Raw genomic sequence first — 14,607 nt, 5'->3', positions numbered from 1 at the left:
GCTGACGGGCGTCCCTCGCTCAGGTGACGTCAGACCCCGTCTCCTAGGAGACCCGGAGACCGCTGGTGATTTTTTTTGTCTTCTCTCATAAACTACAATTCGTTTTTATTAGGCAAGACTAGCATTATGTACCTTTTTTTTTTTTTTTAATTATAAACAAAGCAGTTACTGAGCACGTAGGGTTTTTTGTCCAGTTGTGGGTTAAAAGTCTGTGGCTGGCTGTACATGGGATTCATGGTTAATTCTGAAAACCAGGAATCACAGTAAGTTTGCAAGAATCTATGTAATTAAGAAATAAGTATTATAATAATAGTAATTACAGTTAACACTAAGAGTGGTTAGTATGTGTCCTTAGTGCTTTGCATATAATAATTAACTTAATCCCACAGTCCTATGAAGTAGATACTATTATCCCCATTTTACAGATGAGGAAACCGAGGCACAACCGTGGTGCACGTTACTCTGATGACCATAGTGTAGTGAATCAGCGCATTAATGAGAAATAGGAAAGAGCATGAATACAAACAAACAGTTCTTCAAAGAAACATGGTTGTGAGGGAAGGAGATAACTTAGTAACAAGAAAAATCAAGGAAGAGTCTTTTAAGAAGGCAAAGCCTGGGGCATTTTAAATGCTGGCAGGAAAGAACTAGGAAACCTACTGGTTAAAGGAAGAGGAAGACTACTTGATGGAGTCAGGCCCTAGAGAAGATGGAGGGTGTAGGTGTAAAAATTAGCTTTAGATGGAGCACCTGGGTGGCTCAGTGGTTGAGCGCCTGCCTTCGGCCCAGGGTGTGATCCTGGAGTCCCTGGATCGAGTCCCGCATCGGGCTCCCTGCATGGAGCCTGCTTCTCCCTCTGCCCGTGTCTCTGCCTCTCTCTCCGTGTGTCTCTCATGAATAAATAAAATAAAATAAAAAAATCAGGTTATTGGTTGCCTAGTGTTGGAGGGTGTGGGGGAGTGTTGGTGAATAATGGCTAATGAGTACTGGGTTTCTTTTTGAAATAATGAAAATGTTCTAAAATTGATGGTATAATGAAGGCACAACTATTGAATAAGCTAAGAGCCACTCAACTATACACTTTAATAGGTAAACTGTATGCATGTGAGTTTTTCAGGAAAGCTGTTGAAAAAGACTATGAGATAAGACTTTTAGAGAAGTGGATGTTGGGAATGGACTAGGACAACATTATCTTCTTTATTTACAAACTTACTATTTTAAAGATTTTATTTATTTATTTATGAGAGACACACAGAGAGGCAGAGACATAGGCAGAGGGAGAAGCAGGCTCCCAACAGTGAGCCTGATATGGGACTTGATCTCAAGACCCTGGGATCAGGACCCAAGCCAACTCAACCACTGAGCCACCCAGGTCCCCCAATGTTTTATTATTTTTACAGACAATTAATTACACAGACCTCAGTTCATTCCAGAAGAAATTTTTATTTCTCAGAGACTGCTTTTTTACCCATCTGTATATCTCTTTTGGGTCTTAGAGAATAGGATTTCCAATGCCCTCTCTTATTTTCCTTTTCATTTATAGAATGAAATATTATATAGAAATTATAGAATCTATATTTATATAGATATATATTAAAAGAGTTGTTATAATAAAAATCTGTTATGTAGGTGAAGATGGAAATAGTAGATAGAATTCTCTCATCTTTTTAGGTAAAAAAAAAAAGTCAAAGGAAATTCAAGAAAACTATCCAGACTGAATTAGAATAATCATTTTTGGGCCGCAGCTCTCAGAATTTTGGGGCTCAGGAACACTTTGTACTCTTAAAAATTATTAAGGATCCCAAAAAAACTTCTATTTATATGGGATATATCTAATGGTAATTGCTGTACTATAAGTTGAGAAAATTAAATATATATATTTATTTATTTAACCTGTTACATGTCAATATATTTTATGTAATATATACATTTTTAAGATTTTATTTATTTATTCATGAGAAACACAGAGAGAGGCAGAGTCACAGGCAGAGGGAGAAGCAGGCTCCATGCAGGAAGCCCAATGTGGGACTCAGTCCCAGGACCTGGGATCATGCCCTCAGCCGAAGGCAAATGCTCAACCATTGAGCCACCCAGGTGTCCCCAACACATTTTATTTAAAAAAGTATTTTGTTAAATCAAAAATTAGTGAGAGGCACCCAGCTAGCTCAGTTGGTAGAGCATGCAACCCAGGTCCTGGGACTGGTTGTGAGTTTGAGCCCCATGCTGGGTGTTGAGATTATTTAACAAAAATAAAATCTTTAAAAATTAAATTAAATAAAAAATTGGAGAAAAGAATAGCATCATTTTGCATTTTTTGCAAATCTCTTTAATGGTTAATCAGATGACAGCTAGAATCTCCTATCTGCTTCTGAATTCAGTCTGTTGTGATGTCGGCACAGTGCAAATGCCAACACAAAGAGAAAGGAAGATAACATCTTAGTATTTTTATGAACACAGTGTTGATCTCATGAACCCCTGAAATGTCCGGCGATTGCAGGAGCCTCAGATCATAGCACACTGACCACTGGTTTAGGGCTAAAATTCCTTATAATGGTTGCTTTGACTAGGTTTCCCATTTCATTTTAACAGAATCATTATTTAATAATTACATTTCAAAATATGTGCACAGATGCCTAGGAATATGTACAAAAATTATGTAACAAAGCACGTGCCTCACAACTAAACATTTACTTTTGTTCTATGAAAATATAGAAACCAGGGTCACCTGGATGGTTCAGTTGGTAAAGCATCCAACTCTTGACTTCAGCTCTGGTCATGATCTCAGGGCTGTGGGCTTGAGCTCCATGTCAGGCTCTGAGCTTGTCCCTTTCCCTCTGCTCCTCCTTCTGCTCTCTCTCTCTCTCTCCCCATGCCTCTAAAATAAATAAATAAAATCTTTTTTTAAAAAAAGCCATTTTAATTACAGAAGAGGAGTGGCTAACAGAAAAAGGAAATCCCTCACAATGACATGATAGTCTTACAGTTGATGACTTTAAATGCAGAGCCCATTGCCCTTCTACTCAACTTTAGGTATATTTTTCGGTAATCACGATTGCTGAAAAGCCCAGAAGGAAGCTAGAATGTGTCACTAATGGTTGTGAAGCTTTGTGTGAGGAAGTGAGAGAAGGCAGGAGGGGAACAGGTTTAAGTCCAGGCCAGAGTCAGTAATACAGGAGCAAGAACTGAGGTAGTACTGGTCTCAGTAATTCTGGGGGTGATGATACAACAGGTCTAAACAAACCCATATTGCTGCAACAGTTGGTATGGCCACGTACAGAGCCTGGGTACCAAACAAAATGAACTTTGAATAGATGGATCTGGAAAATGATCTTATAAACACCACTGAAAATCAGGGAAATAAAACTTAGGGTATGAGCCAGGAAATAAGAGGCTACACTCTGTTTTCACATATATTAAAGAACCACATATATTAAAACACAGAGGTGAACTGGCGCTGTCTTCAGAACATGTCCCTCTACTGTGGAGACACACGCACCAGTGGGGAAGATGGCGGGAAGCATTCGGGAAAGTAGGGACGGAGGAAGGGTGCTGGAGGTTGGTCGGAGGGCAAGGAGACCACAAACCACCAGACCACACAGAAAAAATGAGTCATGTTTTCCTAAAATGAAATGCAAAACCAGCACAAGAAAAAGAAAGAGGATTGAACCGTCTGCTCACTGATAGAAGCCTCATTCTGTTGAAAGCAGAGCCTCAGATACATCCTTTCCCTCCTTTGTTGGAGATTAAAGTGTTCAGATTTAAATGTTAGATGACAGGAACCTCTATATAGAACTTAACTCTGACCACATGGAAAGGCAGCAATGGAAAGTGACTGTATTTTAGAGGAAACATGGGTCTAGTCAGATAGGTCCCAGACTTAAGAATAGTAGAATTCCAGTGGAGGGGGGGGGGGGGGGAAAGCTATAACCTGTGGGTAGACAATGGAAAAGTGAATAGGGCCAAAGGAAGATGGCTCTAAAAATGAGTCAGTCTCTTATAGAGTGGAATTATCATTTATATATATATATATATATATTTATTTTTTATTTATTTAAAAGAGAGCACACAAGTGAGGTAGCATGAGTAGGGGGAGGGGCAGAGTGAGAAGCAGCAGGTAGCCCTCCCCCCAGCAGGTAGCCTGATGTGGAGCTTGATCCCAGGACCCTGGGATCATGACCTGAGCCAAAGACAGATGCTTAATTGACTGAGCCACCCAGGCACCCCTGATATATTTTGATTAAATCAAGCATTTAATAGTTTATTAATAACATAGAAAAGTAAAAGCGGACAGATAGAATGTTCACTACTGTGAAACCTCTATTTCTAAAAGGTTTAAAAGAGTACAGCCGATACCCTCTTACCTATCAATTCCCCTCCAAGAAGCCATCCCTTGGAAATATGAGCCCAAGTACATAAAGAAATATGTGCCAGGTAAGTGCTGAAGCTTTGCTTGTAAAGTCATACCAATGTCTATAAATAGGTGATTGATTTAATAATTATGGTATTTCACATCAGGGATTATTTCATAGCACTCAGAGAAGAAGGGAGCTGTATATATGGAAACAGAAAAGATTGGGAGCATAATACTGTTGGGGTGAAAAGCAAGAGGCAGAGCTGGGTGTGGTCAGAGGCTGTGAGCACAAGGGGAGAGCCCAGCACCACTGAAGACAGAGAGGCTGGAAGAAAACCAAAGACAAAAGAAACAGGAGACAAGTGTTAATATTGGCTTATCACGTGTAACAAATATACCACAGATGGTAATCATTGCTGAAACAGGGTGTCAGGTACCTGGGTACATGGGTCCAGGTACATTTTGTTCTATCTTATCAATTTTCCTATAAATGTAACAGTAAAACTAAAGCCTAGTTAAAAATGTATGTGTACAAGGATGAGAATTTTATAGATGAAAAGATGCTTTTTGAAGTAGCAATTTAGTATATCTTATCACCTCCATACTAACAAAAATGAGGGGTAAAGTGTGAGAAATAACACAATATATTTATAGTTACATTAGAAAATCCCGGTAAGTCATGGTAAAAGACTGCAACGTTTCATATAAATTACATATTGCTTATAATTTATAAATTGATTTTTAACTCCTGGTAGCAAAGGAGAATTCTTTGCCTTGTTTTAGATAAAGTAAAGCTAAACTGAGAAGCTCATTTTTACCCACTGTAGACTCAAAACTATTTTGTTCCTGCTGCTCTCCCAAAGCCTCCTGTCAAGCTCGAATATATAACTTTTCTTCATTTTTGATCTCAGCATTTGTAAGGGATAAATAATTGATTAGCACAGGAATTCTGGGACTATATTCAGCTTATGCTCAGCACTAAGCTATTTCTAAATGTCCTTAGGCCTCACCCAAAATGTGCATCACAAAGATGTCAGTTGAAACTGGGAAGTTCAGTGACAGTATGGATTAGAGTCATGAAATGTGAAGTGCAACCAGAGGAATAGTTGACGTCAGTTTCACTGCTCCTTAAACAGTGTACTTGGCTACATAAAAAAATTCCCCTCGGTGTCTCTCCAGTAAAACTATAACCTCTTTGAGGGTAGAATCTTCCCTTCCAATTTTAACAAAATCTGTTGAAAACAGAAACTTCAAAATGCATTGAAGAAAAAGTATCATATATACATTTTTAAATTTATTATAACACAACATGAGATCTACTCTCGACAAATGTTTACGTGTATGATGTTGTACAGCAGAGCTCAGGAATCTATCCATCTTGCATAACTGACACTTTAGGCCCTTGATTAAAAGCTGCCCATTTCCCAATCCCTGTAGCCGCTAGAAACCAATGTTCTACTCTCTGACTCTGAGTTTTTTATTTTATTTTATTTTATTTTATTTTATTTTATTTTATTTTATTTATTTAATTTAATTTAATTTTATTTATCTTATCTTATTTTATAGAAGGAGTAAGGGGAGGCACAGAGGAAGAGGGAAAGAGAATCTCAAGCAGACTCCCCACTGAGTGGTAAACTGAAGTAGAGCTTGATTTCTTGACTCTGAAATCATGACCTGAGCTGAAACCAAGAGTCAGATGCTTAACTGAGCCACCCAGGTGCCCCTAAAAATAAAATCTTTTTTTTTCTTAAATAAAATCTTTAAAAAATTCCATTGTATGTACATGCCATGTTTTCTTTACTCATCTACCAACAGGCATTGAGATTATTTCTACATCTTGACTACTGTGAATAATACTACTGTGAGCATTGGAGGGCTAATAACTCTTTGAAATCCTGATTTAAATTCTTTGTATAAATACCTGGGAGTGGGATTGCTAGATTAGATGGTAGTTCCATTTTTCATTTTTTGAGGACTCTCCATACTGTTTTCCAGGGTGGCAGCACTATTTTGCATTCCCACCAGCAGAGTAGAAGAGTTCCCTTTCTCCACATCCCTGCCAACATTTATCATCCTTTGGAGTTTTTGATAACAGCCATTCTGACAGGTATGAGGTGGTATCTCATTGTGATGTTGATATGCATTTCCCTGATGATGAATGATGTTGAACATCTTTTCATGAATCTATTGGCCTTTTGTATATCTTCTTTGAAGAAATGTCTATTCAAGTATTTAGCCCATTTTTTAAAAGCTTCATGACATTGGTCTTGGCAGTGATTTCTTGGATATGACACCAAAAACACAGGCAACAAAAACAAAAATAGACAAGTAGGATTATATTAAACTAAAAATTTTCCACCCCACAAAGAAAACAAGCAATGAAATGGAAGGTTAACCTAAAGATGGAAGAAAATATCTATACCATCAAGTAGTAGGTAAATTGGTAAATTTCCAAAAAATTCATAAAACTTGGGCAGCCCCGGTGGCATAGCGGTTTAGTGCTGCCTGCAGCCCGAGGTGTAATCCTGGAGACCCAGGATCAAGGCCCACGTCAGGCTCCCTGCATGGAGCCTGCTTCTCTCTCTCTCTGCCTGTGTCTCTGCCTCTCTCTATGAAAAAATAAATAAAAAATCCTTAAAAAAATAAATAAATAAATAAAATAAAACTCATAAAACTCAAGAGCAAAAAAGTTAATAACCCAATTTAAAAAGGATGATTTTTTAAAACTTGATTTACTTTACATATATAAAAGGGTAACCTCTGTCTGCAAATGTTTCATACATAAAATTGTTTCTTTTTATTTAGTGTCAAAGATCTCAGGCCCAGCTCAGGGTGTAACTGAGGAACACCGTGAATACCATAAACCCAGGATGAGCCTCAGTTTTCACATGCTCAGAAAATAGCTTAACCTCTTTTATCCCTTCCTTCTACACCCCAAGGCATTTCTGGGATCCATTCGATTTGTGTCATATCCTGAGAAATGGGTCCCAGGGGCAGCCCCAGTGGCGCAGCGGTTTAGCACTGCCTGTGGCCCAAGGCATGATCCTGGAGACCCGGGATCGAGTCCTATGTTGGGCTCCCTGCATGGAGCCCGCTTCTCCCTCTGCCTGTGTCTCTGCCTCTCTCTCTCTCTCTCTGTGTGTGTGTGTCTATGAATAAATAAATAAAGTCTTAAAAAAAAAGAAATGGGTCCCAGTTAGGTTCTTCTGTGCAGTTTTCTTGTTGAGGATCTTATCCTGGCTTGCTACTGGTGCCCTGGTTGAACAATGATTTGACTGGACCCAGCTGTCCTCTGCAGGTGTTTACACTGAACCCTCAGAGGGCAAATGTACAGACTATGGTGGATAGACTTCCCACCAGTCTTGTGTTGTAGTCTCTCAGCTGGAACTCAGAGCCATGCAGCTGTCATCCAGACTTCTACCAGCCAGAGCCTTTTGGAAATATGTTTCTTCCACGTTGAGACCTTACCCCTCAGTCAATAGCAACTGGGAACATAGGCCTAGCCATCTTCTCTCTTTATCTCATTTCACCCATTCTGTCCAGGCATCCATGCACGCCATACCATATCCCCCTCCTAGCTTCACAGACCAAGACCGCTGTTCATATCATCTCATGCCTATAGGGCGTCTGGAAGAATCTTGCACATGACCATCCATTATAAATTCTAGTTACCAAGGATCTGTTACATACTTCTAAAGCAAAGTCTTACTTTCTAGATATGCTGGAAGAAGGGAAGCTTGACTAGCTCACATCACTGAGCTGCATTCATCAATTATTAAGAATATACTTAGCTTACCATATGTAGTATTTAATTGAAGGCATAGAAAAGAATATGAAAAGGGCTATATTATTTATTTTTTATCCAATTATGTTTCTTTTTAAAAATATTTTATTTATTTATTCATGAGAGACATAGAGAAAGGCAGAGGCACAGGCAGAGGGAGAAGCAGCCCGATGTGGGACTCGATCCGGGGACTCCAGGATCACACCCTGGGCTGAAGGCAGATGCTCAATCGCTGAGCCACCCGAGCGTCCCTCCAATCATGTTTGTATCACTGGCCTCACCTCTCCCCCCAAACTAATTGTATCATAAGTGAGTGTCTGTCATAATCGGGAGTTTTAGAATTGGCATCTGTAAAACTGTCAGCAGTCCCTGTATACGGCTGGACCACAGACCATAAATTCAGGAGTTAGGGAGTGGCCACAGTTGGCCTTTTTACTGGAAAAGAGAAGTCCAGGCTTCAGAAGGGTAGCCAAATGAATGCAGAAAGTAGAGAAGAAAGAGGAGAGATGGTACTTTGCCCATTTCTACTAATTTTCTTCATTTCATTTGGATCCTTTCCTGTGGCCCTGTTGTCCTTAAGTTTCTTGGTATATGCCTGTGTCTTTAGAAAAATCCCACCTTTTTTGCTTATTCGACATAAAGTTGAATTCTGGCACTTTTAATCAAATAGCCAATATTTACTAACAGTTACTTAAAATTCCAAGGGCTGTATGGTACTAAATGTTTTGCATATGCTCACTTAATCTTTATAAGAACATAGCGAAACGGAGAGAGATCATGCTCGTACCATTCTGTTTCACAAAGAATATTGAATAATAAACCCTGTGTTGTAATTAGTGATTTCTCTTGGCTGTCTCTCCCATTGACCTGTAAGCATCTTGAAGTCAGGAAATAGGATTTATTTATCATTGTACTCATAACACAATGTTAAATGATTGGGTTAGGTAACTGATCATGGCTTTACTTTATTACAGTGCAAATATTTACACCTTCTCTCTCAATACATCTAACGTCCTGCAGGGGAGTAAGGGAGAGTATTATATCATTTGGGAGATGCTTTTAAAATGACACACACCTTCAAGTTCTGATGTGTACCCTTGAATCCCCACCTTCTTCAAGTTGCTCTGTGAGGACCCCCCCCCATTAATGCTGGAAATATGTTATGTAGCTCAAGTGTGGAAAGCTGTTGAGCAAAGGGTTGAGTACCATTATTGAGCTTCTTGAATTAAGCAATGTGCCTTTTAATTGCTATACGCCCATTGTCTAACAGAGTCCCTGGCACACAATGGATGCACGATATGTACTGATTGAATGAATTAGTAAGGTTGCTTTTTATCAAGTAGTTTCTAAATCTTTTTTTTTTTTTTTTAACCACTTCAAAGATATTTCTTATCTTCTGGATTCTGTTGTTTCTATTGAGAATTCTGCCACCAGTCTTAGTGTTATTCTTTTGAAAGCTTCTTTTCCTCTGGCTGAACTTGTGTATTTTCCTCTTTGTTTTTGGTTTCCAAGAAGTTCTACTGTGATATATCTACATGGAAATTTTTCTTTGTATTTATCTTGCTTGCGGCTCATTGGGATGATGGTATCTGTAGCTTCATATCTTTCATCAATTCTGGAACATTCTTTACCATTATCTCTTCAAATATTGCTTCATCCCCATTCTCTTTTCTCTCTTGGTACTCTATTTAGACATATTTTAATCCCTTCTGCCTCTTCCTCTTACTTCCTCTTCTTTTTTTTTAATTTTTATTTATTTATGATAGTCACACAGAGAGAGAGAGAAAGAGAGAGAGAGAGAGGCAGAGACATAGGCAGAGGGAGAAGCAGGCTCCATGTACCCGGAGCCCAACGTGGGATTCGATCCCGGGTCTCCAGGATCACGCCCTGGGCCAAAGGCAGGCGCTAAACCGCTGCGCCACCCAGGGATCCCTCTTACTTCCTCTTCTATGGTTTCTTACCTTTTGTCTCTCAAGGCTCATGCTAGATATTTTTTTCCTGACCTCTTCCTAATTTATTCCCTTGTTAGCTGTGTCTAATATGAGGTTAAATGCATATACTGAATTCTTATAATAATAACCAAAGTTATTACTTTTTTAATTCTATAACTTTCATTTAGTTCTGCCTTATAGTTTCCAATGCTCTTTTGAGTTGTTTTTCGTCTCTTGGAACATAATCAGCATAGTTATTTTAACACCTCTGAGTAAGAAGAACTCCACTATTTTGATCCTTATGGGTATATTCTATTGTTTTTTGTTTCTCTAGGTTTCAGCTGACTTGACTCCTCATAAACCTATTTCTTTTTTGTTGTGTACAAGAACATTGTATATCAATTATTACAGAAATAATTTAAATCTGATATAATGTTATCTTTTGCTAGAGAAGATTTGTATTTGCTTTTGGCAGGTGGCTAGGGATACCAGGAATTCCAGATCAGATTAATTCAATAGAGGCCTTAAGATAATTGGAAGCTGAGCTTCAGTTCATCCTGATTTCTGGGATCTGCTCCTTGAATTTCCCAACCCACAGTGGTGTGTGTGTGTGTGTGTGTGTGTGTGTGTGTGTTTCTCTAGCACTCCCCCTCAGAGATCTCCCTCACAAAGCTATTAAAATATCTGCTGAGCTTTTCAATCTTTCAGTTACTTTTTTTAGTAAGGCAGGTGCCTTGGGGGAATAGTAGACCTAATGCTGGATGTCACTCCTTGGGTTTAATTCTTCTCTAGATGCCAACCCTGTAATTTTTTTACTGTGTTGTTAATTCCCCTAATGCCTTCAAACAAATTATTTCTATATTTTGAGCAGCTTTTCTAATTGTTCTCAGTGGAGGAGTTATTCCTCATTATCCAGTCTACCATTTGCAGAAGGTATCGAATTCAATCCTTATTAAAATTTTATCCTTACCAGATAAGTTAATAGTAAAAACAAAACAAAAGCTTTTATTTTTTTTAAAATGTCATTTACTGTTTCTTTACTCATTAGTGAAGATGCTATTAAGCACTTTCTAAATAACTGAGAGGCAAGACAGGTGACTAAACAAGATAAAGGAAAAGATCTAAAAAAAAAAAAAAAAAAAAAAAAGGAAAAGATCTGGTTGGTTCCCAAATTGTATAGTTAGCCTGAACAATGGAGATAAGAGAAACATTCCCCAAATTAGGTTGAGCAGACATTCTCCCTTTAAAAAGGCAATCCCATTCTCAGCTTTCATGTGTTATGTGTTACCTGAAGCAAACTTCTCTTTATGCAAAGCATAAAGCAATCAGGTATTTCATCAAAGAGGACCGAACTTATTTTTCCTTCCTCAATGACCTGGGGTTGTGCACACCATATGTCATACCAGGGGTGTAGGGGACACTGGGTTAAAGGTGCAAGCGAGGAGGTGACCTCTTAAGAAAGGTTATAGCTAAGTCAGTGATCAATACTAAATATGTCAAAGCCTGGGCCAGGTTGGGCCAGAGTGAACACGAGCAGAGGAAGCAAGATGGTGTTGGCAGTCAACTGGCCACAGTGCCCGAGGGAGGTCAGCAGAACTGGCTAGGGCAGTGGCAGCTGGAAGGATCCAGTGAGACATTGTAACTGGGACAATCTGCTTTCATTTCCTTCTTGTCCAGAGCCAGCCTTATTCTCAATGGAGCCCAGAGGAATGCAAGGGAAGAGAATTTCACTCTGGTTTCTGTGGCAGAGGGAAGTGGAATTTTATACCTCTCCTGACAGAGGCAATTACAGCCTCTAGGAGCAAAGCCCAGGTGGTATTTCCCCAGAGTTGATCCTGTTTCTCTCCCAGGTTGATAACTACCTCAGGGCAGAGATAATAGTTGTTGATACTATCTGCCACTGTGCTGATGTGAAGCTAAGAGATTAAATATACAAGCAGAAAAGTATAAGGAGAAAAATCAAGACTATGTTGCAAGCATCCCTCTGCTTCTGGTAACCATCACTGATTCTGCATTGGTGCACACCTGGAAAGCTAACACCCCTTCTTTCATGGAAACTGGAAAGAAATGTAGTGCATGAAGTCCTCCCCACTGTCTCTGGCTCACCTGCCTCATCTACCTCCACCACTCTAACCTGTTCATAGATCTCTAAATTGGAATGGAACTTGGAATTTTGTCATGAACAGGTCCTCACCCAAAGCAAGAATTCTTTTCAAAGCAATCCTATCAACTGGTCGACAAGATTGTGCCCAACCACCATCAGAATTAGAAAAATTACTGAGGCATTCCTTTTATTCTCATTTTATTACACATGAAAACACATGCAGAACAAAAGAGTATGCTGAGAGGATAATTCTCCGTCTGTTCAGTGCCCCTCACTGTGGCAACCATTGTACCTGGAGGGTTTTGTACACATATTTATATGATTGTTGTACCCTTCCTTCAGACAGCACCACACATATACTTTTTATGTAATCTGAATAAGAACATAATTTCATGTTAAGTTCCATTTTGAGCACTCTAATGGACAGAAAGTTGTGCCTAAATTGAACTGGAACTTATATCATTTCAAATTGTTTAGTCCTTGTCTTGGTTTCTAGAACTTCACGGAATGAGTGGAACTCTTCGATGCAGTGATGGTTCTGCAAGGGCTTCAAGACAGTGCTCTTCTCTCTCCCAGCACCCGCCAAAGTATTTTGAGTATCTTTATTTCTCCTATGGCATCGTAGAATTAAAAATAATTTTACTTATTCCTTGCCAGTAAAAACATCCAGAATAGTAAGCTTGCTTTGGGTTAAATAAAACCAGTTAATCACTTCTGGTGAAAGGATGATTGGTTTGTTCCTGTTCTTATAGCATTATTATGCCATTATATGGCATCATTATTGCTGTTATAGCATTTGGTTATATGTGGTTATGTCCCGAAGACTTTATGCATCTCAATTATCTTAATTTTACTTGCCTAAATAAGACATTTTATGACTTGGGTTTTTTTTGCACCTACAAAAGTAGACTTTAAAAATCAGGATAACTTTTTTTTTAAAGATTCTATTTATTCATGAGAGACACAGAGAGAGAGGCAGAGACCTAGGCAGAGGGAGAAGCAGACTCCCTGTGGGGGTCCGATGCAGGACTCAATCCCAAGATCTGGGATCATGCCTTGAGCTAAAGGCAGCTGCTCAACCGCTGAGCCACTCAGGCATCCCCAAGATAATTAAAAAAAAAAAAATGTATAGACGGGGTGGCTGGGTGGCTTAGTCGATGAAGCAGCTGACTCTTGATTTTGGCTCAGGTCATAATCTCAGGGTCTGGGATCTAGCGCCCTGTTGGGTGCCACACTCAGCAGGGAGTCTGCTTAAGATTCTTTCTCTCCCTCTCCCTTTGCCCCTCCCTGGCTTGTCCTCATTCTCTCTCTGTTTTACCCTAAAATAAATGAATAAATCTTTAAAGAAAATAATACAAATAAAAATGTATACACTATGTCTCCTAAAGTAGAAAAAAATTTATTTATTTATATTTATTTTTTAAAGATTTTATTTATTTATGAGAGACACACAGAGAGAGAGGCAGAGACACAGGCAGAGGGAGAAGCAGGCTCCATGCAGGGAGCCTGACGTGGGACTCAATCCCGGGACTCCAGGATCACGCCCTGGCCTGATGGCAGCACTAAACCGCTGAGCCACCCGGGCTGCCCAGAAAAAAGTTTAAATACATTTTATTGTATAGCATGTTTATAGATACTATCAAATTTACTTATTGAAATGAAAACAATGGATTCGACGGAAAGGCATTGAAATCCCCAGCTAAATAAAATCTTTATTAATTGGAAATCAGTTAACTGTAGTCACAAATTAGGCTTTCTTCCTCAGAGTCATGAAAATGGAGCTACTACTGAGACTACTATATTTCTGAAACTATTGGTGCTTTAACATAAAGGTGAAAATACAAGATTGCAGGAGATATTTGGGGGAAGGACGGAAGGACTTTGGATTTTTTTTGTACGTGTAAGGAAGAAGGACCCTGGATCAGAGTCGTAAGACTACAGTTTGTTCAGATTTACCTCTGGGTAGTTGTTGATCTAGTTGAGCCACAATTTCCTCAGAGTGCCATCATCTTCATGAGTGACGAGTACACAGTGCTGCCACTGTACAGGTGCCTTCTGTAGCTGATTTATGTGATATGTATATTAACCCTATGAGGCTCATGCTCTCATTAACCCCGTGTTACACATGAGACACAGGCTCAGAAGGGTTGACTAGCTTGCCCAAGGTCACACAGCTCAATGCCAGGGAGTGAGAATTCACGGGCAAACAGCCTGAGGCCTTCTCACCTGACTCAGCTGTATTTTGGGGTGACTTTTTTTAAATCTTTTTTTTTTTTAATTTTTATTTATTTATGATAGTCACACACAGAGAAAGAGAGAGAGGCAGAGACACAGGCAGAGGGAGACGCAGGCTCCATGCACCAGGAGCCCGATGTGGGATTCGATCCCAGGTCTTCAGGATCGTGCCCTGGGCCAAAGGCAGGCGCCAAACCACTGC

General features: G+C 39.4%; 1 long non-coding RNA gene across 1 annotated transcript; it reads left to right on the top strand.

Moving 5' to 3' along the window:
* Nucleotides 1–12: 12 nt before the first annotated feature.
* LOC140605006 (uncharacterized) lies at nt 13–12,893 on the top strand. The gene is made up of 4 exons (XR_012007805.1): nt 13–263; nt 4,331–4,431; nt 6,347–6,458; nt 12,667–12,893. It is a non-coding gene; the product is annotated as an uncharacterized lncRNA (long non-coding RNA).
* Nucleotides 12,894–14,607: the final 1,714 nt, after the last annotated feature.

Source organism: Canis lupus, chromosome 15, assembly GCF_048164855.1.
Source record: "Canis lupus baileyi chromosome 15, mCanLup2.hap1, whole genome shotgun sequence".
Classification (NCBI taxonomy): domain Eukaryota; kingdom Metazoa; phylum Chordata; class Mammalia; order Carnivora; family Canidae; genus Canis; species Canis lupus.
Note: the sequence above shows the minus strand (reverse complement) of the source record. Positions and strands in the feature narration are given on the sequence as shown.